Source organism: Castanea sativa, chromosome 10, assembly GCF_040712315.1.
Source record: "Castanea sativa cultivar Marrone di Chiusa Pesio chromosome 10, ASM4071231v1".
In the NCBI taxonomy this organism is placed as follows: Eukaryota; Viridiplantae; Streptophyta; class Magnoliopsida; order Fagales; family Fagaceae; genus Castanea; species Castanea sativa.
Window position 1 is genome coordinate 32,102,307 of NC_134022.1, and position 13,919 is coordinate 32,116,225.

At 30.8% G+C, this 13,919-nt stretch overlaps 1 long non-coding RNA gene across 1 annotated transcript; it reads left to right on the top strand.

Moving 5' to 3' along the window:
- The first annotated feature begins 9,779 nt into the window (after positions 1 to 9,779).
- LOC142612729 (uncharacterized) lies at positions 9,780 to 11,088 on the top strand. Its single transcript, XR_012840179.1, has 2 exons — positions 9,780 to 9,892; positions 10,687 to 11,088. It is a non-coding gene; the product is annotated as an uncharacterized LOC142612729 (long non-coding RNA).
- The last annotated feature ends 2,831 nt before the right edge of the window (positions 11,089 to 13,919 follow it).

Sequence of the window (13,919 nt, forward strand, 5' to 3'; positions counted from 1 at the left end):
TTTTTTGATAGGAAAACGAGTTTGAGTTTGATTGTTGTTTTGGTTTTCGCTTGGTTTTTTTTTTTTTAGGCGCGCTGTTGTTGTTGTTGCCTTTGGAGAGTTTGGACCGTCAAAGTTGGCAGTTATTATATGCGGCCTGGTGTACTATTCCATCAATAATATTTTTGTCCTATAGTAACGTCCACGCCAGTCACGGCACGAGTCAAGAACCTCTTTTGGGCTTTTTGGACTATAATCATGGAAACCCAAACTGTTTGACTTTTCTTAAATGGAATGGTTTAAATTATTACTTTCCTCTTTAATTTTTTTTGCATGAATTTCGTTCTTTTTCCCTAAACCATTGAATACATTATTATATTTATCCCATTTGCCAATTTCATGGAAACCCAAACTGTTTGACTTTTCTTAAATGGAATGGTTTAAATTATTACTTTCCTCTATAATTTTTTTGCATGAATTTCGTTCTTTTTCCCTAAACCATTGAATACATTATTATGTTTATCCCATTTGCCAATTTCAAAAAAAATTACTGTAATCACCGCACACTCTTGGTGCGATGGTCACTTCACAAATATAAGTGTTTGTGGAGTATGTGGGTGAGGGTCGGGGTTCAAGTCTCCAGGAAGGAGCTTCACATACATATACATTTAAATTAGGCTAGAGTAGAATTCTATCTTGTATCAAAAATAATAATAATAATAATAATAATAATAATAATTACTGTAAAAAGTTTTTTTTTGTTTGTTCATAAACTATTTGGAAAAAGAATTTCTTTAACAAATTTAAAAATAAAAATATATATATTTTAAAGTGTATGGACAAAAAGTGAAATTCATAAAAACTTTGGACTAGAACAATATTTTAACTAAAGGGGTACATAATAACTTATAAAGGGAGGTATTCATAGATAGGGTTACGATGAGATTACCCTTTATTTATAAAAAAAAAAAATTATACTTGATATAATTATTTGTGATGTTACATCTCTCAAGTTATATTTGGTATAATTTTAAGTAATATTACAACACTCAATATTTTTTAATTGAATGTGAATTTTGACAAATCCATCATTAGATTACATTATCTTCGTATATTCTCTATATTTGCAAAATTTCAAGGTGATCAAAAATTAATAGTTATGTCATCAATCAATTTTTAAAATTCAAGTTTTTGTACTTTAAAATAATACATAAAAGACGAGTTTATGGATCGAATAGTGAATAACATTCTATTAATGTGAAAATTAGCATGAATGTTAATACCATATAATTCAACGGTAGAATTTTCAAAATATGAATTCTATAACAAGTTATTGGATAGTGTATCATTTCTTAAAGTTACACCTAGTGTAACTTTAAGCAAAATGTTATACCACTCAATATTTTTTAATTGAATTTGAATACACCGTTAAATTACATTATCTTCATATATTCTCCATACTTGTAAAATTTCAAGGTGATAAAAAATTAATAATTAAGTCATCAATCAATTGCTTAAATTCAAGTTTTTGTACTTTAAAATAATACATAAAAGACGAGTTTATGAATCAAATAGTAAATAACATCTAATTGACATAAAAATTGGCATAAATGTTAAAAACATATAGAACATGTAATTCAACGGTGAGATTTTCAAAATATGAATTATATAACAAGTTATTGGATGGTGTAATATTTCTTAAAATTATACCAAATGTAACTTGAACGCAACTCTCTCTCTCTCTCTCTCTCTCTCTCTCTCTCTCTCTCTCTCTCTCTCTCTCTCTCTCTCTCTCTCTATATATATATATATATATATATATATATATTTGTTATTAACGTACACATCAAACTTTATGTTAATTAACAATTATTTAACTTACGTGTGTTCAAATGCTTTTTTATTTTCTTTTTCTTAAAGTCAATTTTTTTAAGCCTAAGCATTGTTTTTAGATTTTGAATTTTAAACCGTGATGTAAGGGTATAACTTCCTATGGTTGTACTTTGTAGGCAAGATTTTTCAAATCTTTAATAACTATATATATAAAGAGAGAAATTGATTCAACTAACATCTAGTGTAACTTCAAAAGAGTTACACCTATTTTAAATCATTGATTTCTCACATATCTAACAGTAGAAAAAATGCTAATATTTATTGTTTTCCAACTCATCTCATCTTTTTTTTTTTTTTTTTTGCTAAGCCATCTCATCTAATTAATACTAGCATTTTTGTCTCTCTTTTATTAATTAAATATAACCATTTATAAGCATCTTATAATAAAGTAAAAGTCAGCTAACTTCTCCAATCTCTATCTCTCTCGTCTGTACCATTAAAGAAAATTATTTCTTGGTTAACTCTCAAACCCAAATGTAGGAGTTTGCCAATGTCCATCACAATAACATTTTCAATGATAGTCGACAATTTCAGTGAAATCAAGAGCCAATATTTGCGACTACCTCACTGACTACATGCCCATGGCCCAAATATTTAATAAATAAACAACATGGGAAATGGAAAGCAAGCCAAAGTCACTGCTGCCTTGCCCAAAGGTGGTTAGGAAGACCATGCTCAAGTCGCCTTGGTAGGAGAAAAATCAAATAAGGTTTGCTTAGATCATACATAAAATAAAAAAGGAATTCTTTGGTACCCAATAAAAATCCATTTCCAGAGGCTCTAGCAAAGTTTATGTTGAAAAGTCGTTATCTTTGTTTTCTCTCCCTACCTGATACACTAACTAAACCTACTTAGCTTCACAATTTCCTGTTTCATTGTTTCTTTAGTTTTGGATGTAATCCAGGTTCTTAGTTTTCGGTGATTTTGCAATTCTTTTTTATTTTCTTAAACGTTAAGATGCTTGTAAATGTAATAATACTTTTTTATCTCCCTAAATGTTAAGATACTTATAAATGTAATAAATAAGAGAGAGACAAAAATGTTAGTATTAATTAGATGAGATGAGTTGGAAAGCAATAAATACTATCCTTTTTTTTTTTTTTTTTTTCTATCGTTAGATGTGTGAGAAATCAATGGTTTAAAATATGTGTAACTCTTTTAAAGACACTCATTAATGCTAATATTTTGATTAGGATCTCATTTATTATCCCTATTTATAATATTTTATACTTATCTCTAAACCCAAAAATAGGTATATGTTTCTCACTCCTCTCTCGTTCTCCTCCATCACTCTTCCACCTCCACTGCCATAGGGAAATAATTCAAGAAAAATTGTAATTAGACTTCAGCTTTTGTTATGAACACCATGAGTATATGTATAGCCTTTAAAAGAGCTAAATGGAAACAAAGAAGTTCATGTAGCAGATCCAACCAAATGAGATTAAGGCATATTTGAGTTTGAGTTTCTTTTGTGACGAGATTGTTCGAGATTGTTTGGCGAAACTTTTGGCCGACCTAAACTACTATAAACTTTTTATCCTGTATTTCTTTCTTTCTATGTTTGATGAGTCGTTAAAGACAATGGGCGATAAGCCAAATAAGCTGGAGAAGAAATAAAACTGAAATTGGCTATATCCAAAGTTCTCCTTAGCTGTCTTGCCTTTTGTAAAATGGCTTAGAGCAACAAGGGGACAAGTTATTGGGAAAAAGTGGCTGCTTTTGTTGAGATAATAATGGGTAAAATTATTAAATTCACGATTGATCAGATCATTTCATTTAACAGGGAAATATCAAGCAAATGCTTTTGAGTTTTGAGTATTGATTAAATGCTAGCAGGTTTCAGGCTTTCGTTTGATTTGAAAGGATTATTTTGCTGGAGGGAATAGCGGGAAGAGAGTTTATTTTTCTTGTATCACAGGGTCAGCCCCTTTATATGTGGTTCTACGAGCCCATATTAAATTTTGCCACAATTTTGCAATTGCACATAGCAATGTGCGAATGGTCCAATGACCCAATTTAAGTTCGTACTTCTAATGTCAATGTTCTGCGGTTGTTTTTTTTTATAATTTTCATTCTTCTGCCGGCAATCTATCCATGGAGGTTGAACAACAGTGGAGGAGAAAGAGATAGAAAGAGAAATGTAGAGAGAGAGAGAGAGAGTCAAATATAACACTATTTTTGGGTTTAGAAATAGATATAAAATATAATAAATGAGGGATAATTAATGAGATCTTAATCAGAATATTAGCATTAATGAGGGTCTTTTTTTTACCATTGGATCTACTTAAATCTAATGGTTTAAAAAATGTGTAACTTGAAGCTATCGCATATATATATATATATATATATATATATATATATATATATTACAATTTTTTAAAAATAATTTTGGGTCCAATCTAACACTTAGTTCCCCCTACAGTGGCTTGCAAAATTGAGTCTAATGTTGATTGAATTTATAAAATGGGGAAACCATGCGAACCACAAAACATGACGGACATAGAAAGGCACCCAAAAAGTGTAATAAATTATGCCATCTCTGGAATTTATGTACAAAAATGTGAAACTTAGGTATATCATGCATTACATTAGTTTTTCCAATTAAATTCAAATACATATTGTTTCTCAAAAAAAAAAAAAAATTCAAACATATATTTGTTTTGAATTATATTGTCTTTGGAAATGATAATACGTATTATGGGGAGTAAAAGAACCCAAGTGGGCATTTGGGCCTTTGGGCTCTAGCAAGGAGGGCCGATCTGTTCTTGAGCTAAGAATTTGTTAGCACTGCGAATCGGCCCATACGCCGAGGGTCCGAGGACACATCCGAGGGTGAGTTTCTCCTCGGACAGACCCAAGAGAACTCGGAGATTCATTACGAAGGTCAAGGCAGAATTCTGGAAAGACTGTTGGTTAAAAGGGGGAAACCCTAAACCTTCTAGATACACCGGTGTTAGAAAAATATCAAGAGCAAAGGCTGCCACCTCCGCATTAAAGACTCTGCACCTACCTTCCTGGCCGCATTAATGGGGAAGTGACCCCTGAACAGTAGAACTGAAACTTTTGGTCACTATTCAAAGGCACTAAGAGAATAAATATCTAGAGGGGAGGGGGTTTGAGCAACACGTGGATAAAGCATCAGCAAAGGAAGTATTTAAGGGGGTGAAGGCCAAAGAAAAAGGGGATCAGTCAATAACCAAGAAAGAAATTAAGAATTGTAATCTTTAAGAAAGAAAGAGAAATAATACAGAAGTAATCCTCGGCTCACGTCCGAGGAGATCCATCAGCAATTATCATTCATTATTTACAAGTGTTTGCACACCATAACCTGTTATTCAGTTCTCAGTACTTTTGATCTAGATTTCACGCCCACACTCTACAAATTTCATTGTTTAAGGCTCATTGGGCCTGAGCCCATAATTGTCTTTGGGTCCAGGTGCGATTGTGCACTTACACGTATTTAATTATAATGCTTTTGTTTTTTTAATAGGTACGAACATATGTCATAAAAGAGGATACAAACCTTGGTTCTCCATATAAAAAGATCAAACAATGTGAATGAGCTATAAAGCTCTTGGTAATTTTTCTTTTTTTTGAGAAAAAGGTAATTATAATCTAATTGCCATAAAATTAGAAGTACACTTGACACAAAATTGGAGTATAATAAAAATATAATTTATATTATTAATTGAAATTTTCACTTTAATATATTACTACCCAACAACCTATGCAATGCATGGAAAAGATCAATGATATATTATTTTATCTAAAAAATGATTTTATCTCTCTTTTATTTGTATATAAATAAAAAAAATTTAATAGTATGATAATTATTAATAATATTAAACTTACTTAAGGTGTCTCATGGCAAAGAGTATAACAGTGGCAAAAAACTAGGACATCAATTTTTTATACATACATACATACATATATATATATATATATATAGAGAGAGAGAGAGAGAGAGAGAGAGAGAGAGAGAGAGAGAGAGAATATTTAATTTCTTTTTTTTTTTAGTTAATTATGTAATCAGTATAATTTTTTTTTTTTAAAGAATAAATGGCATCAACTAAAGGAATGCAAATTTCTAAAAAGTAAAGCCCTTTTCAGCATAGTCAAATTAGGTTAACTTGACTAGACAAGGTTCGTGTCCATGCCAAATTTCTGGGAAGGAACCCATTTGTCATTGACTCTCAGTTCATTGACGTAACGATGCATGTAGTCCAAGTTCAAATATGGCATTTGGACTAAGAAATTTTAAAAAAAAAAAAAAAATTCAAGTGATAATTTAGTGGCAGTTGAATCTCATATTTGCTGTTAAAACTTGGAACTCCACCTCTCCGTGATCTAATCCCGGTCGAAACAAAAAACAAAAATGGAACTTAAAAGCTAAAATTTTTCTTGTGTGTGGGTTTGTTTCTCACAAAAAAGAAAAAAAAAAAAGAGAGTTGGTTAATACTTTTAGAAAGGGGATATTTCATAATACCTTCATTTATTTCATTCCCTTCTCGCCCGATTCAAATAGAGAAGGATTCCCCAAAACAACTACATTATTTAAAATTAATATGTATTTTGGTTATATATATATATATATATATATATATATATATATATATATATATATATATATATATATATTGTTTACTATTGACCATCCAGTCAAAATTACATAAAATTAAGTTTCATACTTTTTTTTAACAATTAAGCTCCATAAATTAGATATATTAGCATAGATATAAAAATAGATATTAGCATAGATATATATATATGTGTGCGCGCGTGTGCGTGTGCGCGCGTGCGTGTGTGTGTTTCTCAACAAAAAAAAAAAGGTGAAGTTATTAAGGATCACACTCTAGATATTAAGGAAAGGAGTTGAATAAAAATAATAATTTTTTAACACTCATTTTATTACCCTGTTTGAGAGTTTTAATGAAAAGAATGAGCCAAAACCTTGTTATTGAGTAATTCAACTAGTGAACACCTCTTGATGTTTATGAAGATATTGTCACTTCATTTGTTTTGGTGATAATGTTTTCTAGACAATTAGTCATTTTTTAAAAAGTATTTTCTATAAAATTATATCATTTTCTTATGTTTGGTAGCAACCTTAAATGAGTTGAAAAACAATCTACTAACTTCTCTTATTTACCTTGCTGTGAAATAGATTTGTTTTCCAAAAAAATTTATTGAAAAACAATCTTTAAAAATAATACTACAAAACACTAGAAAACACGGAAAACTATCTTTATATAAGGTTTTTCATTGAAACAATCAGAGCGTCTATGTTCAAGTCTCTCTCTCTCCAACCATTGAATTATAAAAATAGAAGGAATGGAAAAACCATTTACTTATTTGAGAACTTTTTTTTTTAGAGAGTGTCAACCTATGACGTCCACTCCTGATAATAACTCTTTATTATCAGACTAAGACACCAGTCAGTTTTTAGTGTAGGCGGAGATTGAACCCCAGATCTCTTATACAACTATCAGAGACTTTACTAGCTGAGCTAACTGGAACTCACCTCTTATTTGAGAACTTAAGTAGGATGTAATAGAATGAGTAGGAGGGAATAGGAAACGCCTATCCATTATTTTCCCCTCAAAATTTGAAATTTTCACTTGCCTCGTGATTGGGAGGAATCACAAAAAATGAAATTAGGTTTATTGAAAATTTCACTAAAACTCCTAAAATACCCATATGCGTTCAACCATTTATTTTAAAATATATGTATAATAGTAAAGTTGATATAAAATAATTAGGTACTATTACGTATAGTGTTAATCTCAAATAAGGTTACTCATATTCTATTATTTTTTCGTGTGTGTTCTAATAAGTATTATTGTTTATTAAAAAAAATCTATTATTTTTCACCCTTTTATTTCAAAATATCCAAACAAAGGTACTTAATTTTACTCAATTTCATCAATTTTTTTTCTTTTATTTCATTTTTATTACTTAAATACATTTCATTATATCATTTCCCTTGTATCGAGCAATTCTCTTCTCTTTTTTTTTTTTTAAATTGCTAAAGTTACTATGAATGTTTGAATTGTTTTTTAATCATTAGTGACACATTTAAAAAAAAAAAAAAGAGAGAAACGTGACATAGCAATTTATACGCTTAAAATAAATATTAAAAAAAAAATTTTAAAAAAGTTCCCTCGAGTTATATGGACACGTGAATTTGGAAAATAAGGGGGTACAAGAAAATTTGTAAGGGGAGTGCGACTATTGAAGCAGCCAAACAGTAGTCTACAGCCACCTAACTATAATCGAGAATTTCGCGCATTTATTTTAGCATACTACTACTAGGCTGCTTCCTATTTTTAAGAGTTAATAAGACTTTAAGATTACTCATCATTTCTGTTACAGCCACAAAAGTCAGAGATCCCAATTCCAACTCTTCTACCTGCGATTTCATCAAAGGTATTCTATTCCAGTTATCACCTTTATCAGTTATCACCTTTTTTTATTTATGAAAGTTAATTAAGGTTCTCATTTTCTTAATCAATAATTATGCTTCGAACTGAAACTTTTCAATACTGGTTTTTAAAGTCTTTAAAGCACCAAAACTGCTGCTTTTATTTCAATGTAGCTTGTCTTGTCACATTGAAACTTATGTTTAATTTCAATTTAGTTTGGTGGGTCTGTAAAAATTTGTGAAATTGGACAGTGATAGGAGGGTTGAATGAGAATTAAACCGACGTTGTTGTTACCAAATGAATTCCATTTTGTATTTTGAATTTCACCGTCATCTTTTTGGATCCATTTCCTCATTGAGATTTGATTTTCAAGGAGTTTTTTTTTATTGGAATCTATAAGGGCATCAGCATATCATGTTTTGATTACATTAACAATAGAATAGATAGATAGATATGGGACATCTTCTAGTAATCTGAATGTGTGTGTGTATAGGATGTGATTTACCTTCAGTATTTTTTTAATTGAACATGTACTTTTATTTTAAATATACAATAACAAGTAGTAGTGAATGATGACAGTATCTCATTAAAACAAAAGAAAATTCTTTTTAAAAAAATACTGGAGGTAACCCATATATATATATATATATAAAAATTAATTTTTTTTTTTTGTACATGCCATATTTATATTTATGACTTATGTTTTTATTTTTACATATTCTATTATCATTTCAAAGCACTTGCATTTTAGTAATGTTAAAATCACCTTATTAGGAATAACAAAATACCGTCATCCACATCATTTGGACCTACACCGTTCTTGCTCGATGCCCCTCCCCAAAGAGACAAGTCCACCTTATTGCCATCCCTACTACAAACCCCATAAAAGTGGAGCTTTGTGCACTAAATAAGATAGATATGAGTTAGCTTATGAACAAGAACCTGTAAAAGTGTGTAACATCTAGGAACTTTTTTTTTTAATAACATCTACAAACTTATCAAAGTTGAAAGCGGTAGTTTACTATAATGTGTGTTTGGTTTGTGTGAACATTATTAAGTTGAAGTTGATTTATTTGCTTCAACTTTCTAGCCTTCCTCCAAAATAAATAAAACAACAACAACCAAGTCTTAGTCCCGAAATTTTAAGATCAGCTATGAATCCTCAACAAAGAAATCAAGGTTATCTACATGTATTCTTTTCCATAATTCTATTCTATTTGAATTATATGGAGAAATATAAGTTGACAAGACTGATTTTTTTTTTTTTTAAATTTTTGGTTAGCTATTATCTTTGATATTATCAATTAAAACTTCTACAAATTTGTTAGCTCTGCATAAGAGATATAGTTTGAATTGTATAGTAGATTTAAGGTTTCAGTAGATTCCTTGGAGAATTCTAGGGAGAAGAACAAGGATGTTTCCGGTTGAGCAGTGACTTAAGTGAATGTTTAAGAGGCATTTAATTGAATGAGCCAATGATTTAGCAGGCCAATAACAAGCAAAAGCTTATTCTTTTTCTACCATCATGGCCTGGAACAGTGGAATGAAGTCCTGCACAAAGTTGTTGATGTCTTCAGGAGCAATTCTCCAAAAATCAGGTTCATTTGATTCCTTTTGTTGGTAACCACAAATTTAATATTACCCTCTGTCATTTACACCAACTGTTGATGGAAAATACTTTTCTTGAGCTTGTTCTGTTTTATTCTAATTGCATCTTACGTTATAGTTAAGCATGTTTTAAGATTCAGCAATAAGAAAGAAAGCACATGCTCAATGTTATACCAGAAATGTTTTGGACAAATTATGTGTGCAAACTTGTACATCATGAGGTGATCATATTGTGACAAATTGAAGATTTTGTTGTAATGCATAATTTTGAGTTTCAGTTTCATCTTTATTCACTGCTGCCATAAAAATTGAGTTATAAAAGCCACATGCTTACAGTTTTCAGTAGAATTTTAGACAAAGCAATACATAAATTATTGGACATGCACCTGTTATTTGCATAAATAAATATTTTGTGTATATTGAGAGCCTACTATTTACAGATATTAGCAAAAAGGTCAGTAATATATGTTCTAGTTCCTATTTATTCAGGTGCATTAAAATCTTTGAACCAACACTGATGTAGGTTTTAAACTTAACAAGACAATGATTCTTGAGAGATGCATATTTGTAGGCTTCAATTTGAAATGTGAAATTAGTGAATTGAAATGATATCAAAACAGCAAAACTGTAAATGTGTTTATTTTTAGTCTGCCGTGGGTTCTTATGGGCGTCGAGTTTGTCTACTTTCCCAATCTCTACACATAGCTGAATTGTCAAAATGTCAAATTCCAAATGTTGATCAATGTTACTAACTATAACAATTACCTTTTTTTTTTTGGAACAGCAAAGAGGGGACTCCACTCAACTGAAATAAAGAGAATGGGGGGACATGGTCATGATGCACCATACTACGAACATGCCAAACACATGTATAACTTGGACAAAATGAAAAACCAGAAGTTGAAAGTGACCCTTGCAACGTGCACTGTCTTCTCTATTGGAGCAGGTGTTCCAGTTTTTGCTGTCCTATACCAGCAAAAGAAAAGAGCTTCTGTTTGAGATATGATGCATTTTGGCAGCAATAAGGGATTCAGTATCTACCAAGATAATGAAAATGCATTCTCCACTTCTTGTTTCACCTGTCATTTGCTTCTTTTGTTATTCTTGAGTTAAGTCCAGCCGACGAATAAATTTTACATTAACCGGACCTCTACAGGCACAGTTCAATAAAATTGATCCAACGAAATTCCAGATTCCATTTTTTATTTTATTCAATCCATATGGTTCCTTAATTCTTTCACATTTTCTCCTGGTTATGATAAACAGTTGAACATGTTGTGTGTTTTGGCAAGCTGTTCCTCTACTTTTATGCAAATATGTTTTTATAACAGGTTCGATATCATTGTTTGGAAACAGTCACCATCTGATTTGAATGTATTCTGTACAAAATGGACATGGACTAGGCCTTCATTTCCATATTTATGCTGATGCAATCAAGAACTATTGATCATTTGATGTGGAATTTTTTTTATGCTCTTTTAACTTTTATTTTATTTTATTTTATAAGGTTTTAACATATAGCGTTCGCTTCTGATGATTTTGCTTTTTATCATTAAACTAAGACACCAATCGGTTTTTTGTGTAAGCGATGATTCAACTCCAGATCTCTTATTTAATAATAAGAAATTTTACCAGTTGGACTAACTGGAACCTACTTATGCTCTTTTAACTCGTCTACAATGCACACAAAGTTATTATTGTTTTTGGCTAAATACAAAGGTCTGTTTTCAACAAAGAATAATTTTCAATGTCTAGCAGTCTAGGTGGAGAACTGAAGTTATCAAACTTCTTTATTTGTCTCCCATCATATTCGCCATTTGGTAAATATCATTAATCCTTGACTTCTCAGAACTTGACTAGTATTGCTAATGTACTAAGCAGCATCCAAAATTTAATTCCTCTACAGAGTTTTTGAATCTTCAAAACTCATTCAATGACTATTCCACTTGTACTCTTCGTTAATTTGAGGCCTAGAGAGCTTCATAGTAGGGATGGCAATTTTTCCCCGCCCCGCTTGACCCGCCCCTCCCCGCTTCACCCCGTGCGGGTTTTCCCCACCCCGCAAAGGTGATGGGGCGGGGATGGGGTGAGATTTTAGACCCGCATCACGGGGCGGGGTGGGGATGGGTTTACACTTTTTAGACCCGCCCCACCCTGCGTTAATAAGGATTAAGTTATAATTTTTTCATACTCTAAAATCCTACTATTTAAACAAAAATATCATCAACTTATTTTATTCTACCTAACGTGGTTCTACTTCTCTTTTCTCTCAAGCAAAGTTGTAAATAAGGTACCGATTTTAACTATTTTTTTTGTTTTTTCATTCATGATTCAAATGTCTTTCTCAACTTACTGTTCATCATTAACATAATATGAGATTTTTGTGTCATACTATGAGATTTTTGTTGTGACATTGTCTTGTTAAACATTTAGATAATATTATTTAGTTTTTGCTAAAAATTAGTTTGATTTGATAGGATAAATTTATTTATAATTTCAAGTATATTTTTAATATTGAAACATGTCATTTTATTTGAAAAAAATGGTAATAGTTATAGGGAAAATTAACAAGAAATAAAGTTTTACGGTATAGGACGGGGCTTCGCGGGGCCTTAAGGGGCGGGGATGGGGCAAGAAATTTTCCCCGTCATGCGGGGCGGGGCGGGAATGGGGCAAGAAAAATCTATACGGGACGGGGGCGAAGATCCCATCCTTCGGCCCCGCCCCGCCCCGCCCCGCCCCGCCCCATTGCCATCCCTACTTCATAGGGACAACTTGTAGTTACGTAGAGTCGAGGGGCACAACCTGAAAATTGGCTTTAGCCTTTAGGCCCATGTTTGAGGGAAACCGAGGGGATGGGGCAAATTTAAGTACAAAATAAAGCAGCGTTGAGCATTTTCCATGAACCATTATGAGATTACATTTGAAAAAAGGGCTTTATTTTATTAGCACGACTTTCTTCTGTTAGGTTTTGATTTTTTTTTTGTTTGAAAAAAAATGTTAGGTTTTGGTTTGACTTAAATTATTGAGGGGAAAAAAAAAGCAGGTAGGAATAAACGGACAAAATAAATCTAGAGTCTACACATAGTTTAGAACAAATTTCATAATTGTCTTACGTAGCTAGTTGTTAATGATGAATAATCAAGTAATATCGCTGATGAACTCATAAGCTTAGTTTGTTGAATGAAAACAGTTGTGTTGACTGTTTGTAGTACTACTCTAAATTGAAACCTGACACATGAAAAAACTTGTTGAGTATTTTTTTTTTTTTGGACCCAACCTATTAAATCACAAGGTTGTTATTAGTTGAAATGATTTTACTTGAATTGTTATAAGTTGTATTGATATTGTGATATAGTACCGACTAATATATATAGAGATGGGTTTAAGTTACATTTTTTTTTTTTACTATTGGATCTTTTTAAACCATTAAATTTAAGTAGATTCAATAGTAAAAAAAAAATATCATCATTAATACTAATATTTTAATTGATCTAATTTATTATCTCCTATTTAATACATTTCATATTTATTTTTAAAAAGAAAAAAAATCTCATTAATAATCATTACTTCAGTTTTTTCTACATCCACAATGGCATAAAAGATTTTGAGGATAAAACCTCAGAATATGCTAAAAAAGAGAGTAAAAAATACAAAGGAAAATGCTAACGAATGCCTTAAGGGTATTGGTTAATAATCCATTTAAATAAAGTTTTTATGGGAAAATGAAATAAAGCAATTAATATTTTGAAGCGAAACTTATAATATGGCATAAATTTTGCTTGTGACGCCAATATTTTCAATAATTTTAAAACAATTTTGAAAGTGTACAGATTAAAGTAAAATATTTTAAAGTATAGAAGCAACTTTAAAATAAAAATTGAAGGTTAATAAACAAATATGCAGTTAAAAAATGGTAAAACTTAAGTACAATAACATAAGTGCGGTGCATTAGTTTTTCACAATTAGATTTATAAACTTTGGTGACTCAAAAAAAAATGCAAACATTTGTTTGTT